This window comes from Cupressus sempervirens, chromosome 7 (assembly GCF_028749045.1).
Source record: "Cupressus sempervirens isolate cs-2001-9-10 chromosome 7, ASM2874904v1, whole genome shotgun sequence".
Taxonomy (NCBI): domain Eukaryota; kingdom Viridiplantae; phylum Streptophyta; class Pinopsida; order Cupressales; family Cupressaceae; genus Cupressus; species Cupressus sempervirens.
Window position 1 is genome coordinate 414,484,338 of NC_143124.1, and position 22,366 is coordinate 414,506,703.

General features: G+C 33.8%; 1 pseudogene across 1 annotated transcript; it reads right to left on the bottom strand.

Annotated features, from left to right (window-relative positions):
- Positions 1-3,275: 3,275 nt before the first annotated feature.
- Positions 3,276-4,341, bottom strand: LOC149547297 ((R)-mandelonitrile lyase-like; annotated as a pseudogene). The gene is made up of 2 exons (XR_016354394.1): positions 4,095-4,341; positions 3,276-3,965 (listed from the first exon to the last, which is right to left on the bottom strand). The product of XR_016354394.1 is annotated as a (R)-mandelonitrile lyase-like (transcript).
- Between the last annotated feature and the right edge of the window lie 18,025 nt (positions 4,342-22,366).

Below are 22,366 nucleotides of genomic sequence, written 5' to 3' on the forward strand. Positions count from 1 at the left end.
GGGATTCGATACTATTATGATATATTGATTCCACTAATCCTTAGTTGTTCTAGATGTTGCAGTTTTAGTTTTTATAGTGTTTTGAGTTATAGGAAGATCTCTATTCTATTTGCCATTTTGGCTCTTCTAGTTGGGTGCTAGGTGGATGATGTAAGTTCTCAAAGGCCTTCCTTGGTTCATCTTTTTTTTGGTTATGGGAAAGGTTTTATCAGGGAGGATCTCCCTTTTTCAAAGTTTGGCTCGTTTTCTTAGTTATCATTTGGAGGACTCCAAATTTGTCTCTATTTCTTCCCTTAGGGGTTTCTACTGAGGTAAAGCTCATTCTTAGGCCTTTCTATCCCCTTCAAGAGGATCTTAAATTGGAGGGTTGGTTGATGCTATTGTTTCTCCAGTGCTTAGTCCTTATTGAGGAGGAGGAATCATCTATTGAGGTGGTGAATTTTTATGCCAGTGAAGTTGTTAGTGGTTGGACAAATTCTATCCTTGATCCTCACTAGAACATTGGGAAGATTCATAAGTATGTTATCTATTGATTCTCTTCCTCACCATCATCTTTTTGAGTTTGAATCTCATGCTTTTGTGGTGGAAGGGTATCATTTTCAAAGGTAAGGTGTGGAGAAATTCTCTCTCCCTAATGGGTTCAATTATTTTTAGAACTTAGATGATTGTGGAGAAATGTTTTCTCCCTTGAGGTATCAATTGGTCCGAATATGTGTACCATTTGGAGGTTAGTCACTTTGTGATTAATGATTATATTGTCGGATTAGGGGGTAGTCCCCTCATTTTCCCTTGATCTTGTGGATCTTGAGGGGTCCTTGCTGTCTCTTTTAGGTAATTTTTGGTAGCTCATGCTTCTCACTTCCCATCTTCTAGTTGTTGTCTCTTGTGGCCCTTGGCTAACCTTTTCCTATTGTTCTTTTGTTGAAGATCCCTAAAAAATCTGGTTGTAAAGGGTTTCAGGGCCACTTCAAAACCTATTTTCCTAATCAAAAACATCATCAACAATATTTTGAATGAAGATCATGCCATAATCTAAAAAGTGGGAGTTCAGGGAAATCATATTTCCTGGTAGAAAAATAACATGGAAAATGTTGTTTGATTAGGGATGATGCAAAAGACATCCCAAAGCATCATTTGTGAGAACATAAAGGAATTTTTCTAAAGGAATGTCTTGACAGATGGACTTGTGTAGAGGGGATTGTGGGGAGAGAAAACCATTAATGGCTAATCTCGTGTTGGCATCCATAAACAACATTCAAACATAGGCACAAAAATTAGGTCCAAATCCCAACCACTGAAGCATTTTGAGAATATAATGACCATCTTATGTACTTATAAGCCTTATCAACATTAAGTTTAAGATTCAAAGTATATTGTGGTTTTGTTCTACCCAATTTGATGATTCCCATGCTAACACTAGACAATCCAAAATAAATCTATCCCATAGGAAACTAGTTTCCTCTGGCCGAACAATCTCTTAGGTTATAGATTTGATCCTTCTGGCTAAATATTTTTCTATAATCTTATATTATGTGTTTATAGTATTTATGTGGCACCATCCATTCACATTGTACTCTCACATATAATGTTAATTTTTTTACAATTAAACTACAAAATAAAGTAATATTTATGTTAGGAGCACTACAAATAAATTTACCTAGATGCAAGAAAAAGCTTAATCAACAATAAGTGGATTAGTCTAGAAGTCGCATGGAATTCATGCACATAAAAAAATTTGTATCTTCTACATCTGTGATTTTTTTTCAATTGATTAAATCTTGGTATCTATATTTTTCTATTAGTAAAGAATTTGCTCCTTCATTGTAGTCTCTTATTCTAATAGATTTAAATTTGAATTATTTATGTTAGGAGCATTGTAAATAATTTTTTCTAGATGCAAGAAAAATCTCAATTAGCAATAGGTGGAACATTCTAAAACTCACATGGAACTCACATCTTTTATATCTTCTCCATATATGATTTTTTTTCAATTGCTTAAAATTTAGTATCTATATTTCTCTATTAATAAAGATCTTGCTCCTACAATATAGTCTCTAATTCTAATATATTTGAATTTGAATTAAAACATTTTATATATATATATATATATATATATATATATATATATATATTCACAAAATCAGTTGTGAAATACTTATCCAAGCAATGAAAATTCATAAATAAGAATTCTTTGAAAAATAAAATGATATAATTTTCAAAGGAAATGTGGAATTGAACTTTTAAAAGAAAAGTTAAAATTTTAACTATAAATATTAATCTGGATGCTTTAATTATTTATGTAGTTGAGCTTATATTAGAAAGACATTTTTATTATTATTTAACATATACTTAATTTAAAGCAAGTGAACAATTGTATAATTTGAATAAAGACAATTAAACTGTGATCAATTTAGGATAACATAAAAAATAATTTATAGATTTTACAGAATTTTTTTTACGATTAATAAAAAATATGTTTGTTGATAAGTAGGAGATATTTTCCACATCAAGTCAAAATGTAATATTGTTATCAAGATTCAATTATGTAATTTTCAAGTCAAGATCAATATTGTTCATGATTATTGGTTCACAAGATGTCATCTATCATTTGAATGAATTGAACACTCAACACTCATTGTATCTAGGTAATATTGATATGGTGAAACATTTGACCTTCCTAAGAGTTCAGTCATCCCAATACTACTCAAAATTAAACACATTTAATCATAAATTTCCCTAAGAATAAATTCATTTACCTTCCGCCTCATTTATAAAACCTTTATCAAGTGTTGTATCTTACAAACTATTAATAAAGAACATATTTAAATCATCAATTTAATTTAAATTAGTGCTCTTCAATAAAACTCATTGTCAAAAGCATAATTCATTATTATAAAAGAAAATTAAAAATTTCAAATAATCAAATTTCACTTCAACTTTTTATATTAAACATTTAACTAACCAAAAAAATGAACTCATAAAAAGGGTTTTTTTATTCAAAATAAAATAAAATATCGATTTCTAGAAAGGGACATAAAGTTATTAGAAACCAAAAGATGCCGTGTTCAACCCATTAAACTAGAAAACTTCTTCAATGAACAATTCACAAGAGGTGAAAACAGACGGAATGATGTGTTCCTTATTTTAAACTCAGACAAACGTTGTGGAAATTGGGCCAGTTAGGGGCAGATGGTCGATTGTTCAATTAAGAAAAACCAGAGGCTCATTTTGATCTCATAACACTTTTAAAGGAATTAAAAAAATCACGCATTGGAAGATTTTAACAAGATAATACAAAGCCTCTAAATTAATCTACTAACTCAAATTTCTCAAATTCTGCTTGCTGTGGCATTCAGAAGAACCACAATATTATCTGGATTTACATATTGCAGAAGATCTGCAGATGTGTTTCTCCTTCCCTGGCTGTCAATGATTGAAGCACTAATCTTGGTGCCCTCCAAATGATCCAGAGTATACCCATTATCAGGACCCACGCCAGCCTCCAAAAGTGCATCCTTGAATGCAGAATTCCAAACGAGAAAGCTTCTCTGGCTTGAAGACATTCACTTTCTCAAACCATTCATACGATTCATTCACAAGTTTCTCATCCCATTCCATCTCTCTGATGAATTCCGAGCTTGCCCTGCTGTAGAAGGCGCCATTAATGGCGGTTCCACCTCCAAGAACTCTTCCCCTTACCAACTGGACTCCCTCTTCTGAGACAAATACTTCGGCAACAGAAGGGAACTCACTGGCATCCCCAAGAACCTTGAAAAATCCATTAATGTCTTCAGTGTCAGGATTTCCATAGGGAGAATCTCCCCTTTCGAGAAGCAAAACAGAGTAATGCTGTGAGAGAGTTGCAGCCAGAGGACACCCTGCTGTGCCGCCTCCAACAACAATGTAATCATATGATCTTGCAGCCGCCTTTTCAACATCAAATGTCATAAATGGAAATGGGTACTCTGGAAAAATCAACCACAGAACATCCCACATAAATGCAATACACCAAATGTAAGAGATTGAACTTTGATTTTTTCTCTGTAATGAAAAATACTGAATCGGAAAACAACAGATGGAAAGATTTCAATTACCCAATTTCTTCGTTGCCTCTGCCAAACTGGAGAGCAGCCGGGTGATTTGAACAAAATAGGAGGCATGAAATGAGAAAGAAGGGAATCACCATAGTCGCTACTCGATCGACTCAGTCGAATAGACTTGAAATTGAAACCAGTACAAATCTTGATCTCACATCGTTTACTTTCCAAGTCGTGGTTAAATTTAACTCGAGTTATGGATGACTTCAAATGATGGGGTACATATATGTGGAATGATGTGCAAGACGCTTCTAGTGGAAATTGCTGGAATCGGTTTATTTTGTTAATATGAGAAAATATTTAATTCTTTCTTGGAGAAGACGCCCGCTTCAAATGTTTAATGTTAATTGTCAAGATCGGTCAATAAGATGAAAGCAACTCAAGGTTTTTTTTTATTAGAAATAAGGAGATCAAAAATACAAGAGGTCGCAGTATCAGCATTTAGAGGTCAAGCTTCACACCATAAAAAATGAAGTATATACAACGAAATAGCCGAACAAAATCATAAACCATGACACCAAGTAAAGCATAACAACCTAGGTTTCCACCCAAGCCACCCAGCGCAAGGAGCCATCCATCCACACCATGCTTTTCGGATCTTGAATTTGTTTCTGCATATAAACCATCTCACTAGTAGCATTGTGAGGTCTTCTTTTAATCTCTTTGCTAAATCTGCTGAAGGTTTGATTGAAAGCATGTATATTATCTAGGTGCAGCATCCTGAAATATCCATTATTAACCTCATTCGCAAAAAAAAGTAGCATGACCGTCATTGACCAGCATTTTGTATTTAGCCTTGTTGATTTTCATGGTCATCTAAATCTGCGAATTTTTTTTACAATATGTGAGACTTCGAAAAACCTCAATAAGCATTCTGGGAATATTTTAAAACCTTTCTTCATTTCTACACTTTCAAATTTGCCATAAAATGTTAGATGAGGTAATATCCCAAAACATATTAACATCTTTTCTAGCATTAGAGATAAAACCAGTAATAACTTTAAAAATATTGAAATTAGAAGGGATAGAAATACCAAACATTAACCAGACCTCTTTGGCAAAACTGCACTCAAAGAAAATATGCTTTCCCGTTTTCAGAGAATTCTGCAAATGCTGCAATAGTTAATATCAGAGAAAGAGTTCCTAATAGGCAACTTATTGAGAATAAGTAACCATTTAAAACATTTAATATTAGGATCGATAAATTTTTTCCAAAGATAATCAAAAACCTTCATCCAAGAAGAAATATCCAAATCAGTATACCAAATATTGTTAATATGATTGATGATGTCAACATTATAATTTAAAACAGAATAAATATTCTTCGTTTTAAGTTTGGAGATGATGATACCATCAGACCATTTTACCTTCAAATAACTATTAGAGTCCACATGACACAGGGTAGGAATATCTTTACTAGCTTTAACAATCATACTATAAGTCTTTTTATGAGAGGCAGGAAGTTTAAATTTATTCTTTAAATCATCCCAAAGGATAAGTCTATCCATTTCAAAGATATCAATGAATTGCTTGATTCCAAGGTTAGTCCAATACTTAGCCGAGCACCCTTGGGTAAGAGCAAGGGGTTTATTACCAAGCTTAAGGTTCCACCAAATGGATCTTTCACCATGGAGGGTTTTATTATCATAGAAGTCTTTGTTAGTGATGAATTGCCTAACATGGTTCCAAGCTTTCCAAATGGATTTAAAAATTGTCGAGCCTTGAACTATAATAGGAAATTCACCACAAATGAGATCACTGAGAGGAAGATTTTTCCAGAATTTAGCATTTTTAGGATATCCCCTCTCAATATTATTACGAATCAAAACTTTCCAAGGATCATCTCCCTCTAAGGCATGAAAGATCCATTTGGAGGCTAAAGCAAGACCACAAAGTCTTAGATCTTTCAACCCCAAGCCCCCAAGGAGCTTATCAACATGACACCAATTCCAATTGACAGAATACAACCTTTTATTTCCCTTCCCATCAGACCAGAGATAATTTCTAATAGCTTCCTGGATTTCCAAAACTTGGTAGTCATTAAACATCCAAGTAGAGGCATAATATATATTGTAAGAAGACAATTTTTTTTGGCAAACTTGGATTCTTCCAGCAAGAGATAGAGACCTATTATGCCACTTGTTCAGCTTATTATGGATCTTATCCTTGACCCAACCCCACATCTCTTTTAAAGAGGGATCAACAGAGAAGGGGATGCCCAAATATCTGATAATTTTAGAGGGACCACCCCCATTGGAAATCAAATTTACTAAACCAATCAGGGGGTTGATCATCCTAACCAAGACAAATAGATTTGGCATGAGATAATCTAGCTCCAGAAATTTTACAAAAGAAGTTAAGTTTATTGATCATAGCAACAAAGTTCTCTTCAGAGGCTTCATGAAACAAAGAAGTATCATTAGCAAAATGACAGTTTATAATTTCCTTATTATTAGGAAGGATGATGCCTTTAATAGTAGGGGATAAAGTGTTGTCCCTAAGAATATAAACACAAAGCTTTAGAGGCAATAACAAAAAGAGCAGGGGCAAGAGGGCACCCTTGTCTAATTGATCTTCCCAAAGGGAAAGGGGTAGAAAGGGATCCGTTAACATCAATTTGAGCATGAGTATCCATGAGAAGAGTTTTAACAATACCACAAAAGAAAGACGAGAAACCAAAAGCCTCAAGCATCATGTTAATAAAATTCCATTCAATTCTATCATAAGCCTTTTCAAAATCCATCAAAAATATAGAAACATTTTGCTTAGTATGCCTAGCCCAATTAAGAGCTTCCCAGCTAGTAGAAGATTCTCTAATATATATCTACCCTTCACAAAACTAGTTTGGGTAGGGCAAACAAATTTGGGGAGAATGGCTTCAAGCCTAGTTGACATAATCTTAGCCAAAATTTTATAAGAAACATTTAAAAGAGTTATAGGCCTCCAATTCTTAATAAGGGATTTATCACCCTCCTTAGGGATGAGTTTAATAAATCCAGAATTAATATCCCTACTCGGGGTTCCAGTATCGATGGCTTCATTATAAATATTAATTAAGACTTTGCTAATCCATTTATTGTTAGACTTGTAGAATTTCGCAGGTAGCCCATTAGGCCCAGGAGCCCTATCATTATTAAGGGAATTGATGGAATTCTCAATTTCCTCAAGAGACAAGGGCTGCTCAAGAATAGAAGCATCCTTAGCTGAGATCCTTTTAGGAATAAGATTCTTACAGTGATCTCTAAGGGCCCTAGCCTCCTGAGTATCCTCCGAAGTAAAAAGATTTTTATAAAATTCAGCAAATTCATTCTTGATAATATCAATATCAGTAATCAATTGATTATTAATAAGAAGTTTATCAATAGATTCCTTAGCTTGCTTATGTTTAATAAGATTAAAGAAAAATTTACTACCTCTATCTCCATAATGTAACCAATGGGCTCTTGAACAAATTCTTGCCCCTAGAGCTTTCTAATGTTGATGTTTTCTAAGAGCATTCTTAGCACGGGCAAGCTAGTGATAGAGATAAGGATCATCCGAGTTATTTTGGATATCCATTTTAGCGTTATAAAGATTATTATTAAGCCAGGATTCCTTAAATCTATAATTTTTGGCCTTCTTTTGACCAATAGTTCTTAAAAAATTCTGCCAGGCAAAGACATCTAGACTCCACCTACAAATATAGGATAAAGAGGGAAAATGAGACTCACTGATGAGTCTTATAATGGCAATGGCAGCAAGAATGTCATTATCCTCCAGAAGGATAGCATTGAGAATGAATTTATGGTTAGAATGATTGCTATAACTAGGTGAGCAGCTGAGATTAACAGATATAGAGATAGGGTGGTGATTTGAAAGAGTCGTAGGGGAGACAAGCACCAAGTTATTATTCTTATCCAGAATTACAAAAAAGAAATTGCTATTAAGATAGAATCTATCAAGTTTAGAATAGATTCTATACTGACCCTTCTAAAAATTACGCCAAGTAAACCAGAGGCCAGGGTTATTATTCTTGCTTCCCCTTAAAGGATCAAAAAGGGATTTAGCCCTTTTAAAGTTGTTCCAGGTAAGTCTTTCCCACTCTTTCCAAGAGAAAGGGAGACCTCCCAGTTTATCTTCTATATTGAAATCACCTCCAAACATCCATGGAATGTCAGGAAGCAAGCTGAGCCAAGACAAAAACATACTCCTTTTCGTATAATCATTGACAACATAAATAGAACAAATACCAAAATCCATATCATTATGATTAAAGATCAACCAAATAGCTCTATTACAAGGTGAAAAACTGAAGCTTTTAATTTTAGGTCCCCATTTGGCGCTGAGTAAAATGGCCACTCCCCCTCTACGTTGAGGGTGATTAGTGGAGAATTTGATAACATCTCTCCAGATAAAATTAAGATTGGATTCGAGATTGAATCCAATAGACTTAATTTCTTGCAACATAATCATATCAATATTGTTTCGAGAATTGATAAAATTCTTAATAACAAACTTTCTATCAGGACATTCCAGTCCTCTAATATTCCAAGAAACACAATTCATTGAGACATAATTAGAGAATTAGACGTCTCAACACCCACAATGTCCTCCATAGGAGAAACATCCTCAGAGTTAGTTTGATGTTCTTGTTTTTGTTCTTGGATCCTGGAGGTCTTCCTTTCCTTCTAGTAGTGAGGATATCCTCATAATTAGACAGAGAAGGAGAAGAAGCCTCCAACTCTGGAGACTGATTATTAACAATAGTAGGGGTCGCCAGAATGACTTCAACTATGTAATCATCCAAGATCTCTTGAAAAACTTTCACAGGGGGGTTCTGTTTTGAGGAAATATGATTGGTGGTAGCCTTAGGAGCAAATGGAGGGGGAATAGAGGGTTTAGCATTGTCTTTAGTAGTCATATTAGCCGCTAAAGGAGGGGATACAAATGGCATATTTGGAGCCAAGTCTTTTTTACTCGACCGATTTTTCCTTTTTTTTTGTAACAGTTTGAAAACCATATGTATCCATTATACTGGTAAACAACACACTTTGAGAGAACGGTGTTTGAAGTGAAGAGGGGAAATATAGTGGGGGGGCAAGAGGGGAAGGCAAAGGATTAGTATTAGCAGAGGAAGGGGGAATCAGCTGGGTAGAAATGGGGAGGTTAAAAAGATTAGTATTCTTTTGGGTTTTATTTTTGATAATCGAGCAATCTTTCCTAAGATGCCCCTCTTTTCTACATAAAAAACATTCGTTCAAACCTCCTAGGGTTTCCACAGGGCAAGAAACTTGCTCATTAACTATAGAGATGCTAATTTCTTTGGGTAAATCTTGACCAGGCTTCAAAGCAATGAGAACCCTAGCATCTAAATGAGGGACTAAACGAGCAGAGTCATCCATTCGCACGAATTTTCCTAGGGGTTCAACCAAATGAGGAATAAAATGCCACAAAAAAGGGGGAATTTGTTTAATGAGAACCCATCTTGGAGCTGAAAGAGCAACCACCTCATCAAGGTTAGCCTCCGCATTCCAAGGGAGAGCCCTAAATGTGGTGTTGCCGACTATCCAATACTCTTTTTTAGCACAGCCTGTTGAGATTCATTATTGATAAAAAAAAAACAACAAACAATCCTTTCTGAATCTGCCTACAAAAAGAAATTTGATAGCCAAGCTTTAAGTTCCAATAATTATAAAACCAGTCGTCTAAGAATTTCCTGGCAGGCACTTTATCAATTTCAACTGCAAAGAAGAAGCTGGCGGTATTTCTTAATCTTTCTTTTTCCTTAATAATCTCATTTAACATTTTAGGGTTAGGAGTAACATGAAATGTAGAAGGATCCCCAAAATGTTTACTGATTGTTGTGATTTCATCTTATGCAAGTATGGCGAAGCGAGCACTAGAGGCAATTGCAGGAGATGAATTTGCAACTGCCTCCAGAAAAGATCTCAGTTTGTTGCCAGGGTTTGAACTAGGTTTAGGCACATTGTTAGCAGAGTTATCAATTGATTTCGAAGCAGACACATTAATGCTACGCGGTACTGAAGCAATCAAAAAATTAAAAGGCATATTAGATTTAGGGTTTGGGATTAAGGGCAAATCACACCTGATTTCTTGTCCATTTGCCACGTCAACACAGTTACCAACTGCCACCTAACCAATAGCAAAATTCCCATTGCTTCCGACGCTAGCAGTATCCCCAGTTTGAGAGTTGCCTTGGGGTGAGCGCACATCCTAAGAGATCGCCATAGTAGCAATAGGAGCCATCTTGGCACTGTTCGTGGGGGCGGAGCAAACAACAGTCGAATTCTATCCTTCATTCGTGCGAGCCACCAAATTGGAGGAATTTGCTAGATTTGCTGCGTTGGATTGCCTTGTGTCGCTAATTTTGGAGCTGCCCTTCATTGCGCTAATATGATTTAGCCAATTCGCATTCACAACCCTAGTTTGCAATTTTTTCGCAGTGTTTAACTATTATCTGCAACTCAAGGTTTGGGTTTGGGATAAGTGGATGGATACTCATCTTTAAGACTAGCAAAAATGATAAGATTTTATATTTGGACAATATATACATGGGTGGAGATTTTTGTGAAGAGTAATTTTATTCTAGTATAAGACGTATTTATTAGCCGATTAGGCTATTTACTACGGGATCCTCGAGCGGAAATTGTCCCGTCTAAGTCGGAATCCCTTTCTCAGGTGCCAGCAGGGCATGCTCGGGCTCGGAACAGTGCTCGCTTGGGGATTTCGATGGCGAGACGTATTTGTAGCAGTTTGCTGCTTCCTCTGTGCAGCGTTCGCCACGGACCTGCTATGGCCTTTGCTCTCGTGGTCGACTACCGCTAAAGTTGATCTGCGACCTGTTGTGGGCCTTTCGATTCGTGGCGGACTGGCATTTGTTATGTGCATCGAGCGACTGCCTTATTCTGCATATTTGTAGGGCGTTGGCTTGCTTCGTACCACATTATGCATTGGAGGATTTCTTGGCAACAAGGTATTTTGCGCTCATATTTTTATTTTGCATTCTTTCTCGTTTGTTTGCTGAATATGCTTCTAAGTTGTTGTAGTCCTGTTATGCACACGTTTCCTTTCTCGTTGTATTTTTCCCCTCTAGTTTTGGGTTTCAACAACATGGAACGTTTTATTTATTTTGTATTTTCTGTGCGTTTATTTAAAAACTGAATTGGGTATGCTTTGATCTTCCTTGTTATCGTTGTTCCTAGTTTTTTTAATAGTGATATCCAGATTTTCGACATTGCGGTTTTGGTTTTTCTCACCCATAACGAAGCCTTCGTCGCTCTTGTGACTTTCTGAGTGATAATTCTGAACAATGTCACTCTCCTTGGTATCAGATGCATCAATAAAATCTTCTTCATAGCATGAAAATATGTGGACAATTAGGGCACATGCTTGTGGTCGATTCAATATGCCCAATATGAATTTTTTTGCCCTGAAAGTGTGGCCAGACCGATGTCGCATGGAGACCGTATTCCGCTATGAAGTAGACCGAGATTTTTGTTTTGTTGCGGGAAGCTTTAATGCCCACATCATAAAGGTCAACCTTCGGGTAGTCATTCTTTCTGATCTTTGCCTTTCCTCTACTATTTTTCTGAATTTCCGGATAAAAGGGGATAAATTTATGAGGGCTTTCTTGGTCATTTATACGAACCCTCATTTGTTCTTCCTCGTAGCTTCACATTGGAAATCACACTTCCTGTCTTCTGCTCCTCTGGTTGCACAATCCTCTGTTAGGTGCTAGAGCGAACATGGATTTAGTGTCAGCCATGGAGAAAAAACCTTCAAATTATGACAACATGTCTATTTCCACTACTTCTATTTGAATCGAGCGCTGTGTTTTTAATTAGTTCAAAGAACTAATATGAACTTTAACTTTCATGCTGTCGATTTTAGTGTTAACATGGAGCTCATTGTCACCATAAATATTCACTAACAAACTCAAAAATATTTGAGATTTACATAAAATTTCAGGAATTTATTATTCATTTTGGTTCCCATTCTTTCCTTACTGTTACAAATTATGCTTATTGCTAAAGCAGGGGAATTGCGTGCATGATATTTAGTATTTAGTAATAAACGTAAAGCTGTTTGAGATTTAAGTAAATATTCATCAAATATTTTGCTTTGATTTCTTTAGTCTTCCTATTCTGTTCTGAATTTTCTATCTAGCACCATTGTTGAATTTTCATGGTATTTTTGCCATGATATCTTTAGTCTTGTTATACTAAATATTTTCATGACTTTTTTGTTCGGATTTCTTCAGTCCTATTTTACTCTTACAAATAGTGTTCATTGTTAAAGCAAAGGTAATGCGTGCAACACATTCACTGATAAAGTTAAAACACATTTGAGATTTGCATAAATTGAGTCTTGCTATATTGATACGTTTTCATCACTGCGAAAACTTTTTAGAGCTAAAGAGATCCTAATTAACAATCGTCAATCTCTTGGCCACTACGATGACTTCCCACTGCTGAACAATGTATATCCTCTGTTTTTAAATGTTAATATATAAAGCATTCTGCCCTTCCTAAAGGAATCCCCGGAAAGTTAATTTAAAATCCTTCCATTCACCTATTTGGCAAACTTTAGGAATTTTCTGCCATGACAAGAATTGAGAGTAAAATCCAGATATCCGTGGATTGAAAATTTCATACTTTCACAGAAAGAACTGTCAAATCTCAAGTAGCATTCCATTTAGAGGGAGTTCACTGTGGATGTTGCCCAATGGGAAGTTCATGTATGAATCGCACCATGGATAGGTTGGTTGTTTTGCAAGTCATTCAACTGTTACATATTCTGATTGTTCTCCAGAAATGAAATATTCATTTTTGATCTAGCATGCCTAGCTAAACAAATATTTCTAAATTCAACATCAGTATTAGACAACTGTAGAAGTTCCCAGTTTTTGTCTTAGGTAAAGAACCATACTTTATAGTGATTCGTTAAATCTGTCTACTCTTGTCTTTCTTGTCAAAGCAACATTTGAAATTATTGTCAAGCAAAGGTTTCCCCCCAAAAAAAAAGTTACTAATTAAGAAGTTTTAATCAACTCAGAAACTAATCCTAATTCCTTACATTGGTATCATCTTGATTCTGTCACTCATGAGCTGAATATTAGTGACATTATTTCATAAGAAATAAATCATTATCATGATTAAAGAGTACTATAGAGCATACAAATCACAGGTAGAGCAGTTGGACCTTGATTTTACTATGTTCATCTGAAAAGATCAGAAGTTAGATATTTCCATTGAGCTAGTTGAATGGTATTGTTTTGATCATCCTTCTCTGCGTTAGTTGGACAATAGCTATATCCAATGATGCTAAATTTACTCATTAACAACATTTTTATATGGGTGTCTCATTTTTTTTTTCTATCAATATATGGTTTTAGTTTCTTCGCTCTGCCAACCAAACACTAAACATATTCGGAGTTGATAAAGCTTTGAGCTACTAAAATAATAATCTTCCTTTTGTAAATCATTCTCATTTTGGTTAAACTCTATGGTCTGCAATAGAATACTTAATGCAATAGTATACTTAATGTGCCATATTTCTGGAGCTGGTTTTTTGCAAGATCCATGGTACATTATTTAACTTATCTTTAACCACTTCTTGATAGTAGGAACAACTAATGTATAGTCCTAAATGATCAATGATCGCTTTACATCTTGGTATCTTTCAAATTTCATATTGTATAGATGTTTGCCAGGAATATTTTTGTTTTCAATCCCATGCATTGACAACTGAACCAACTATTGAATACGCGCTATAATAAATTGGCATGGAATATTGTTATTCCAACAATTTCAATCAGTTCCAGGCTTTATCTTTGAGACTTTAATTATTTAATTGTGTCTTAAATGATGAAATATATATATATATATATATATATATAAAAGCATTTCTATAGTAAGGTTTTAGAGTTTAAAATGCCAACAAATTTCAACAGAATCCATATTTTGTGAGCTTTAGGTGAAAGCATAATTTAGTGACAGAAAATCCAAGACTCTTATTTGTTACATGTATAGTTATATGCCCCTGAATGACAAAATTAGAGAGACACGTTTTGTAAACATTATTGTACTTCCCTTTAATTACACGTACTCTTATATTTGAAATTTATCTATGCATTATACTATTATTAAATTTGTGTAAATCTGCACAAATTCTTAAAAATGGCCTTTTGTTTTCAAGTTACGTTTATGCATATGGATTGTATAAGTGGGGTGTCAGGTCTCTATTTGCAATCAAGTACATTTTCATGCAGCACAAAGTACTTATGCAATTTGTTCTTCTCATGTTATTGTTGAGTATACTCTACATCTTATACTATGTTTAGGATTAGCCTTATAATTAAGACTTGGGTTTGAAAGAGGTTTCCATCTAACATTATACATTTTAGAATTATCTTAATATTACTCAATATAGAAAGACATGCATAAAATCCCAAGCGCCATACTATGCTCTTGTGGGTTCTCGGAACATCAAATATATTCCTCTCGTTTGAAGGCATGTAGAGCCTTGTGCTTATGCTTCCTACAATGTTTGGAGTACATTTGAGAATGGTTTTACAACTTTGTCTGAAACTATCCATATGTATCTTCAAATATGTTTGCCTGAGTGTATGTTATATACATGTTAATCAAATATATTTTCACATTCAGGGGAGCATGCCCATGAACGTGATTGTACATTTCTAAACTTACTTTCTTGCTGACACCAAATCCAGTGCTTGTGGATCCGTTATATCATATGCTCTACCAATTTTAGACACTCTCCACTCTAATCATGTTGAATGTGCCATGGTATAACTTTTGCATGATCCTTTTCTATAATTAAATTTCTATGGAATCGTTTAAATCAGCTTGAAAGAAAATACTTTTCAACTTTTATAATGATCCTTAGATTAAGGTCATTGGGTTTAAGAGAGAGAAGCAACAAGAGAACTTTGATGTTCCCAATCCAACACAGAAATCGGATTGCTACAGGTATGTTGAGTATTTTTTAATTTTCGTATTTGAAGGTTTCTATCTTTCTGTTCATGAACTCTTTGATACAATGCCTTAAAGAAATGTAGTCTCTTGGACCGTAATGATCACCGGATAACTAATGTTCTGTAACCAACCATTTTCTGCATGAATGTGTATACTTTCCTCTGTAGTTGTTATTTTGAGTGCTATTTCACAATTCATTTGTATTATAATATGGCCTCTAACCTCTCCAATGGCAATATATCAAGAGCAAGGCATTTTCTTCATTGGATTTTGTTAACTTTCTAATATTAGTGTCTATGTTGAGATGATTTCTATCAATCATCTTTCCCATCTTATGTATCTCACTTGTGGATCGTGCCTATCCCAATGGCCACTCATTAGATATTGGCCATTTTCACTTGGTTGAAATCTGGAACATAGCTAATTATTTTGGAGTTCAGCTATCAATACATGGTTCAATTCTCGTTATTCAATCAAACAATAGCAAAATGATGGGAGCACAAAAGGTTCTCATGTTCAGATTTAATAAAACCTCAAATATGTTTTTATTTCAATGAATATTGTATCAACCCACTCTTTACTGTTTACATTTCTGTAAATTTGTATTTCTATTTATTTCAATGAATATTGTATCAACCCACACTTTACTATTTACATTTATGTAAATTTGTATTGCCTATTTCAATGAATATTGTATCGACCATGCTGTATAACTTTAACAATGGGTGCATGCAGGCTACCCAACATGGCTACTGGAGATGCACCCAGGAATACCACTGCCATTTGAAGCAGCATTTCAGAGTCAGCTCCCCCCCACTCAATTGCACTTCAGCAAGAGGCCTGCAGAGCAAGCTCCACTTCCACAAACTAGATGCAATTAGATGAAAAACAAATCAAACAGCTCATCAGAAATATCACTACTGATAGCTAGGAAATATTAAAGCGACTCAACCAGGCAAATGCCTGTACACAGAGCCTGCTGGATGATGAAATAGAGCAAATTGAAACAGCTATGTGATGACTTGACATAGCATATTGGGCACTAGAAAAATATTGTCTTCTCAAACGGGAAATAAGATATGACAAACAGTTCACCATGGGAGATTCTGGTGCACACTGACAAGCATTCCAGACATTTCTGGAACTTGCATGACACAAAATCTTTGCATAGATTAAGAAAATAATTATATAAATCTAAAAACTAGAAAATCTTCTTTGGCCTCAACTCTTGTAAAAAAACCTTGTTCAAATGTTGTATTAAATAGCCAGCTTCAAATATATGTTATACTAAAACAATTTCTTCGATGCTTTTGTAAATATTTTTTATTAAATAAAGCTTACTATGTTTCCATTATTTTGTCTTTGCTATGAATAAATAAAAATGTTCTTGGAATGTTTTTATGTCTTTGTTAAAGTTACCGCCTATAAAGAATGTGAATTTATGAAAATAAATTATTTGCTTAAGCTTGTAAGTTGTAAATTAATAACGCATTTAATTATAAGATTAGAATTGAGATTGTGGCCTCGTGAATCGGCGTAACTCTTGAACCTCCAGGGTACAAGTGCTAGTTTGTAACAAAAGACACTTTAGTGTCAAAGTTCTTGTGTATTGTTTAAAGGAATTAGATATGGTGGAATGAACGTGAGTATGTGAGAGTATAGATATTGGTTTACAACTAATTTGTGCATGTGATATATAGTTATATTAAATAAGAAATATTAATCTGAAATTTAATTATGTGTCTAGATTTAAATAAATAATTTAATTTGCATAATGAGTGAAACTTCTTGCTACCAGTATGAAATGGCTGAATGCAACGTTGAACATTAATTATTATAAAGAGGTGATTATAAATGAAATCTTCTGAATTAAGTAGCTTATAGAGAACCAAATTTACTAAAATTCAGAGATCTTTATTCTTTTAGAGCAAAAACAATTGTCTGATTTAATATAGTGGAAAATTGCAACCATATGCAAATGTAAGAAGAGTGAGTGGTGAAACTAATAACTTCTGTTGGGTAAAAATTGATCTCATGTAGAGTAATGCAAAGGCATATATTATTACTTTTAGAAAGTGAGATTAAATGAATATCAACACTCTTTTCTAATTAGCGATTGCATGTGTACTTTCTCCAAGATATCTAACTTTGAAACTAATTATTTTAACACTAGTGAGAAGAAGATGTGAAGTTAGATAGTTGTGAAAACACATTATTGTAAATGAACAATGGGAATGTGTTAACAATTTGGAAGGGCTTATTTGAAGGAAATCGAAACCTGATTAATAGGCAATATGTTACCTCATGACTTGATACTTGTCAATGTTGATCATAATCCATTCAAATTTGGAGTTTTCATGTTAAATTTTCAATACCATTACAAATAGAATATCAAATTATAAAAGAAATTTTAGATAGGAATTGTGTAACAGTTCAATTTTTGCAAATCAGAAACAAAACCAAAGTCTAATTTATATTGAAAAAAACTATTATTAGACTACAAACTAAATACTTGGACAACTATGCCAATGTACAAATTTTAAGTACTTTTCATGTCTAATTGTGTCCACTCAAGATAATTAGAATTTTAGAAAAAAATCTAAAGATTTTAAATTTTAAAAAAGTAGTTTAATTTGAGATATTTATAATCAAATCAAAATGAGGGAAAAAATAAACATTATGACATTCATAAATAAAAAATTGCAAAGATTACACAATACTATATTTCATTTTTATTTTTCAAAATAGGGAGAAAACAATAAATAAACTTTATTTAGAAATTAGTTTAATCCTTGAATGAAATGTTGGACATTGTGCGTGTGGCAATACAATCAACATGCATTTGAGTGTGCTTGAGTATGCTTGGTCAACTTCCATTTAGCACGCTTTTCTTTCCTTCTTTTCTAGATGCATGCATAAGCTTTGCAATGTAGTTTAAAGAAGACATCTGGCCAAAAATATTTGCATTGAGGAAATAAGGCTAATTAATTAGGTTGAAGTATTATTGAGAATTCCATGAGTGGTTCTAGAAATAGGAGAAGGTGCATCTTAGAATAGAAGAGTGGCATCTATTCTCTTCATTGAAATAAGGGACGTGGCAATAATATCTCGGGATTTCTTACTCTTTTGCATGTTGCATACATAATCAATTTGGATGAAATGGCTTGTGCAGGTGTGAGTGAGCTCATGGATCCAATGGAGTAAAGCATGGTATGTGGGGGTGACGTAGAACTTTCTTTGTTGGGTTATGATCTAATAAGGGTCTATTTGGTAGCGAGAATATGAGTGGAATGAGCATATTTAAATTCTTAAAATTTTGAACTTTTTGTTTGGGTGCACCAAATCCAAATTGTAAATTGGATGAAAATAGGAATACATAATCCAATTGCAGCCTAAAAATGAACATTTGTAATTCTACCTAAATAGGTGGAATTGGGATACGTATTCCTATTCCAATTTTATTTATTTTAGAAAACATAATTTTTTTAGTTCATGAATTCCCCATCAAATTCTAGGTGAACCAAACAGAGAATAGGAATATGTATCCCTATTTTCTATTCGAGAATAACTATTCCAAAATAACAATTCTTAATCCCATATTTGTATTCCCACAGCCAAATAGACTAAGAGTTTACTATAAAGACATGATTTTTTCCTTTTGTGAGCTTATATTTCATTTCCATATCTATTTTGGATTACATTGTTGTGTTGACTTTTGAGGTTTTTGGATGGACTATAAAAATTAATAAAAAACACTATGATAGTGTTGCAAAAATTTAATGACATAAATTTTGCCAAGGCTAGATAGTGATTTATCAACATAAGGATTAGAACTTTAATTGATTAAATTGAGAAACATGCAAATTGTTGAAACTTGACATTTTTTGATTTCTCAACCATGTCTCTTATCTCTCACAAGACACCAAGTAAAGAGATATCAGACTTGGCAAGTGTAAACATGTCTGCCTTTCCTCGATTTTTCTATGAATATGTATTGGTTGTTACAATTAAAAAAAATAGAATAGCAAGATTACAAAGCATAAAACAGAGCAAATGAAGAGCTCACTTATTTGTCTATTGAAAACAACATAAGCAATACATATTTATACAGAAACTACAACCAACTACTCTCCTATAAAACCAAAAATAAACTCTACATCTAGTTGTGACTAATTGACAACAATCTAAGCCTTATTGACAACAAACTAGAATTGTTGACAACAAACTAGAACTATGAACATATCACTAGTTCTTTGCAAACTCCTATTAGAACTCAAAGTATGACTATCTCTTTGTTGATTTATTCCAACAGTCCCCTTTAATCAACAAGAGAATTAAAATGCATTCCTAACATATCTCTACATTTTACAAACTTTATTTTTCCCAATGACTTAGTGAATACATTAGCCATATTATCATTTGTGTTGCAGTATTGCAACTTTATTTTTTGAGAGTGAACTTTCGCTCTTACAAAATGATGTTGAATTTCAATGTGATTTGATCTTGCATGGTAAACTAGATTATTGGCCATCTTGATTGTACTTTTATTGTCACATTTGATTGGAGTAGGTCCATCTTGCTTTTGTCCTATATCTTCAAGAATTCTCCTTAGCCAAATTGCTTCACAGGTAGCATTGCACAATGCTTTGTACCCAACTTCAGTAGATGAAAGAGAAATAGTTGGTTGCTTCTTGCTAGACCAAGAAACAACACCTAATCCTATGTTGAATGCATAACCAGTTGTTGATTTACAATCATTTGGATCTCTTGCCCAATTAGAATTAGAGTAACCTGCCAACTCAACATTCAAATAGTTAGTATATTCAATGCCAAAAGATACGGTGCCTTGTAGGTATCAAAGAACTCTTTTTGTTGCATTTCAATGGACCTTGAGAGGATTAGTCATGAATTGGCTAAGTATGTTGACAGAATATGAAATATTAGGTCTTGTAGAGGTCAAGTAGTTGAGACTTTCCACCATTTGCCTATATAATGTTCCATTGACTTCTGAAGTGTCATTGCCACAAGAGAACTTGAAATTTTGTTCCAATGGAGTACATGTTGTTTTACAATCTTGCATATTAAACTTTTGGATTAACTTCTTTGCATACTTACTTTGAGCAATCGAAGTCTTACCATTTTGTTTCCACACCTCAATTCCTAAGTAATAATGTATTTCTCCAAGATCCTTCATTTCAAATGTCTACGATAGAGCTGCCTTGATTGCATCAATCAAATCTATAGAACTTTCTATTATGATTAAGTCATCAACATACAAAGAAATCAAAACAACATTCCCATCTTCATCATTCTTTATGTATAAATTTGGATCATTTTTACTCTTGATATATCCTTGTTGAAAGAAGAATTTATCAATTTTCTCATACCATGACCTTGGTGCTTGTTTGAGACCATATAATGGCTTTTTAACTTGCATACCAAATGCTCTTTTCCCTATTTTACAAAACCTTGAAGTTGAACAAGATAAATTTCCTCTCTTCAATCACCATTTAAAAATGCTGATTTAACATCCATTTGATGAAGAACCCAATCAAATTTAGTAGCAAGTGAAATCATTAGTCTAATAGTATTCATTTTAGCTACTAGTGCAAAAGTATCTTCATAATCAATTCCTTCCTTTTGTGAGTAGCTTTTTGCAACTAATCTAGCTTTGTATTTATCAACAATACCATTAGCATTAAACTTTTTTTTGAACAACCATTTACAACCAATAGGAATTTTATTTGCTGGTAGTTCAGTTAGTTCCCAAGTTTCATTATTCAGAATTGAAACACATTCTTCATTCATTGCATTCATCCATTCTTTGTGATTCTTAGCTTCTTCAAAATTTTGAGGTTCATCTACACTCATTATTTGAGTCATTAAGCCATAATCATAATACTTGATTGGTGCCTTAATTTTCCTTATAGATCTTCTTAGTGCTTCATTATTGGATTGAGTGGCCTCAACTTGACTTGTCTCATGCCCACTTTGATCATGAGTTTGCTGATTTACAATATCTGAACTTTCATTGTCTGCTTCAAGTAGCTTAAATGAAATGGTTTTGTCCACCTTTTCTTCATCTTGAACATTATTTGCAAATTCATGAAATATAACATCTCTACTAGCAAATACCTTATGAGTAGTAGGATTATACATCTTGTAGGCCTTGAGATCAATACAATAACCAACAAATATACATTTGAATGACTTTGCATCAAGTTTCCTTCTATTGTCTTTTGGAATATGACAATATGCCTTACTTCCCAAAATTCTCAAATGACTAACAATTGGCTTAATTCCAAGAAAAGCTTCATAAGGAGTTTTTTTTGCAAGATACTTGGTAGGTCTTCTATTTAGCAAATACACAACTCTATTAACTACTTCAGCCCACATATTATTAGAGATATTCTTTTCTTTTAGCATACTCCTAGCACATTCGACAATTGTTCTATTTTTCCTTTCAGCTACACCATTTTGTTCAGGACTATGGACCAACATATTGCTTAAGAATGTCATTATCTTTACAATATTTCATGAAATTTTCTAACATATATTCTCTCCCTTGATCTGATCTATGAATTTTAACATTTTGAGCTATTTGTTTTTCTACCATAGTTTTGAATTCTTTGAAATATCGAAAAACTTCACTCTTATTTCTTTCTTAAGAAATTCACCCAAGTGTATCTAGTGCAATCGTCAACAAATATAAGAAAATAAGATGCTTCCCTAAGTGATTGAGTGATGGAGACACAACCAAAGACTAGAATGAATACACAAGAAAAGAGAAATATTATTATCAATGAAAAATGCCCTATGGGCTTACAATAGTATGATTCTGGAGAAAGAAATTCTCGGCATAGTACATTCTCACTAACTCCACTGAGAATTACCTTTACAATGCCATAAGTGTTCTTAAATAAGCCCCAAACGGTTCAAGGTTAGGAATACATTCTAGAATATGCTAGTTCACATCCACTGCCAAAATAGAAGGTTCTAGAAGTCATGTTAGAAGTCGGTGTAAAATTAGAAGATTCCAAAAATGGTAGTCCAACTTCTGGGAGGCATAACTTTTGAACTGGGACTCCGATTGACGAACTGATTACATTTTCGTAAAGCTCTCAAAGTGCTCTATAGCCCCATGGAAAATATTTTCTCGTCTCCCATTTTTTGGCTCTATATGAGGCCATTTTAGTGCCTCAAATCTAACTTTGAAGCACTCTTAGGAGGTCTCCAGGAAATTTAAAACTATGATAACTTTCTAACCGTAAA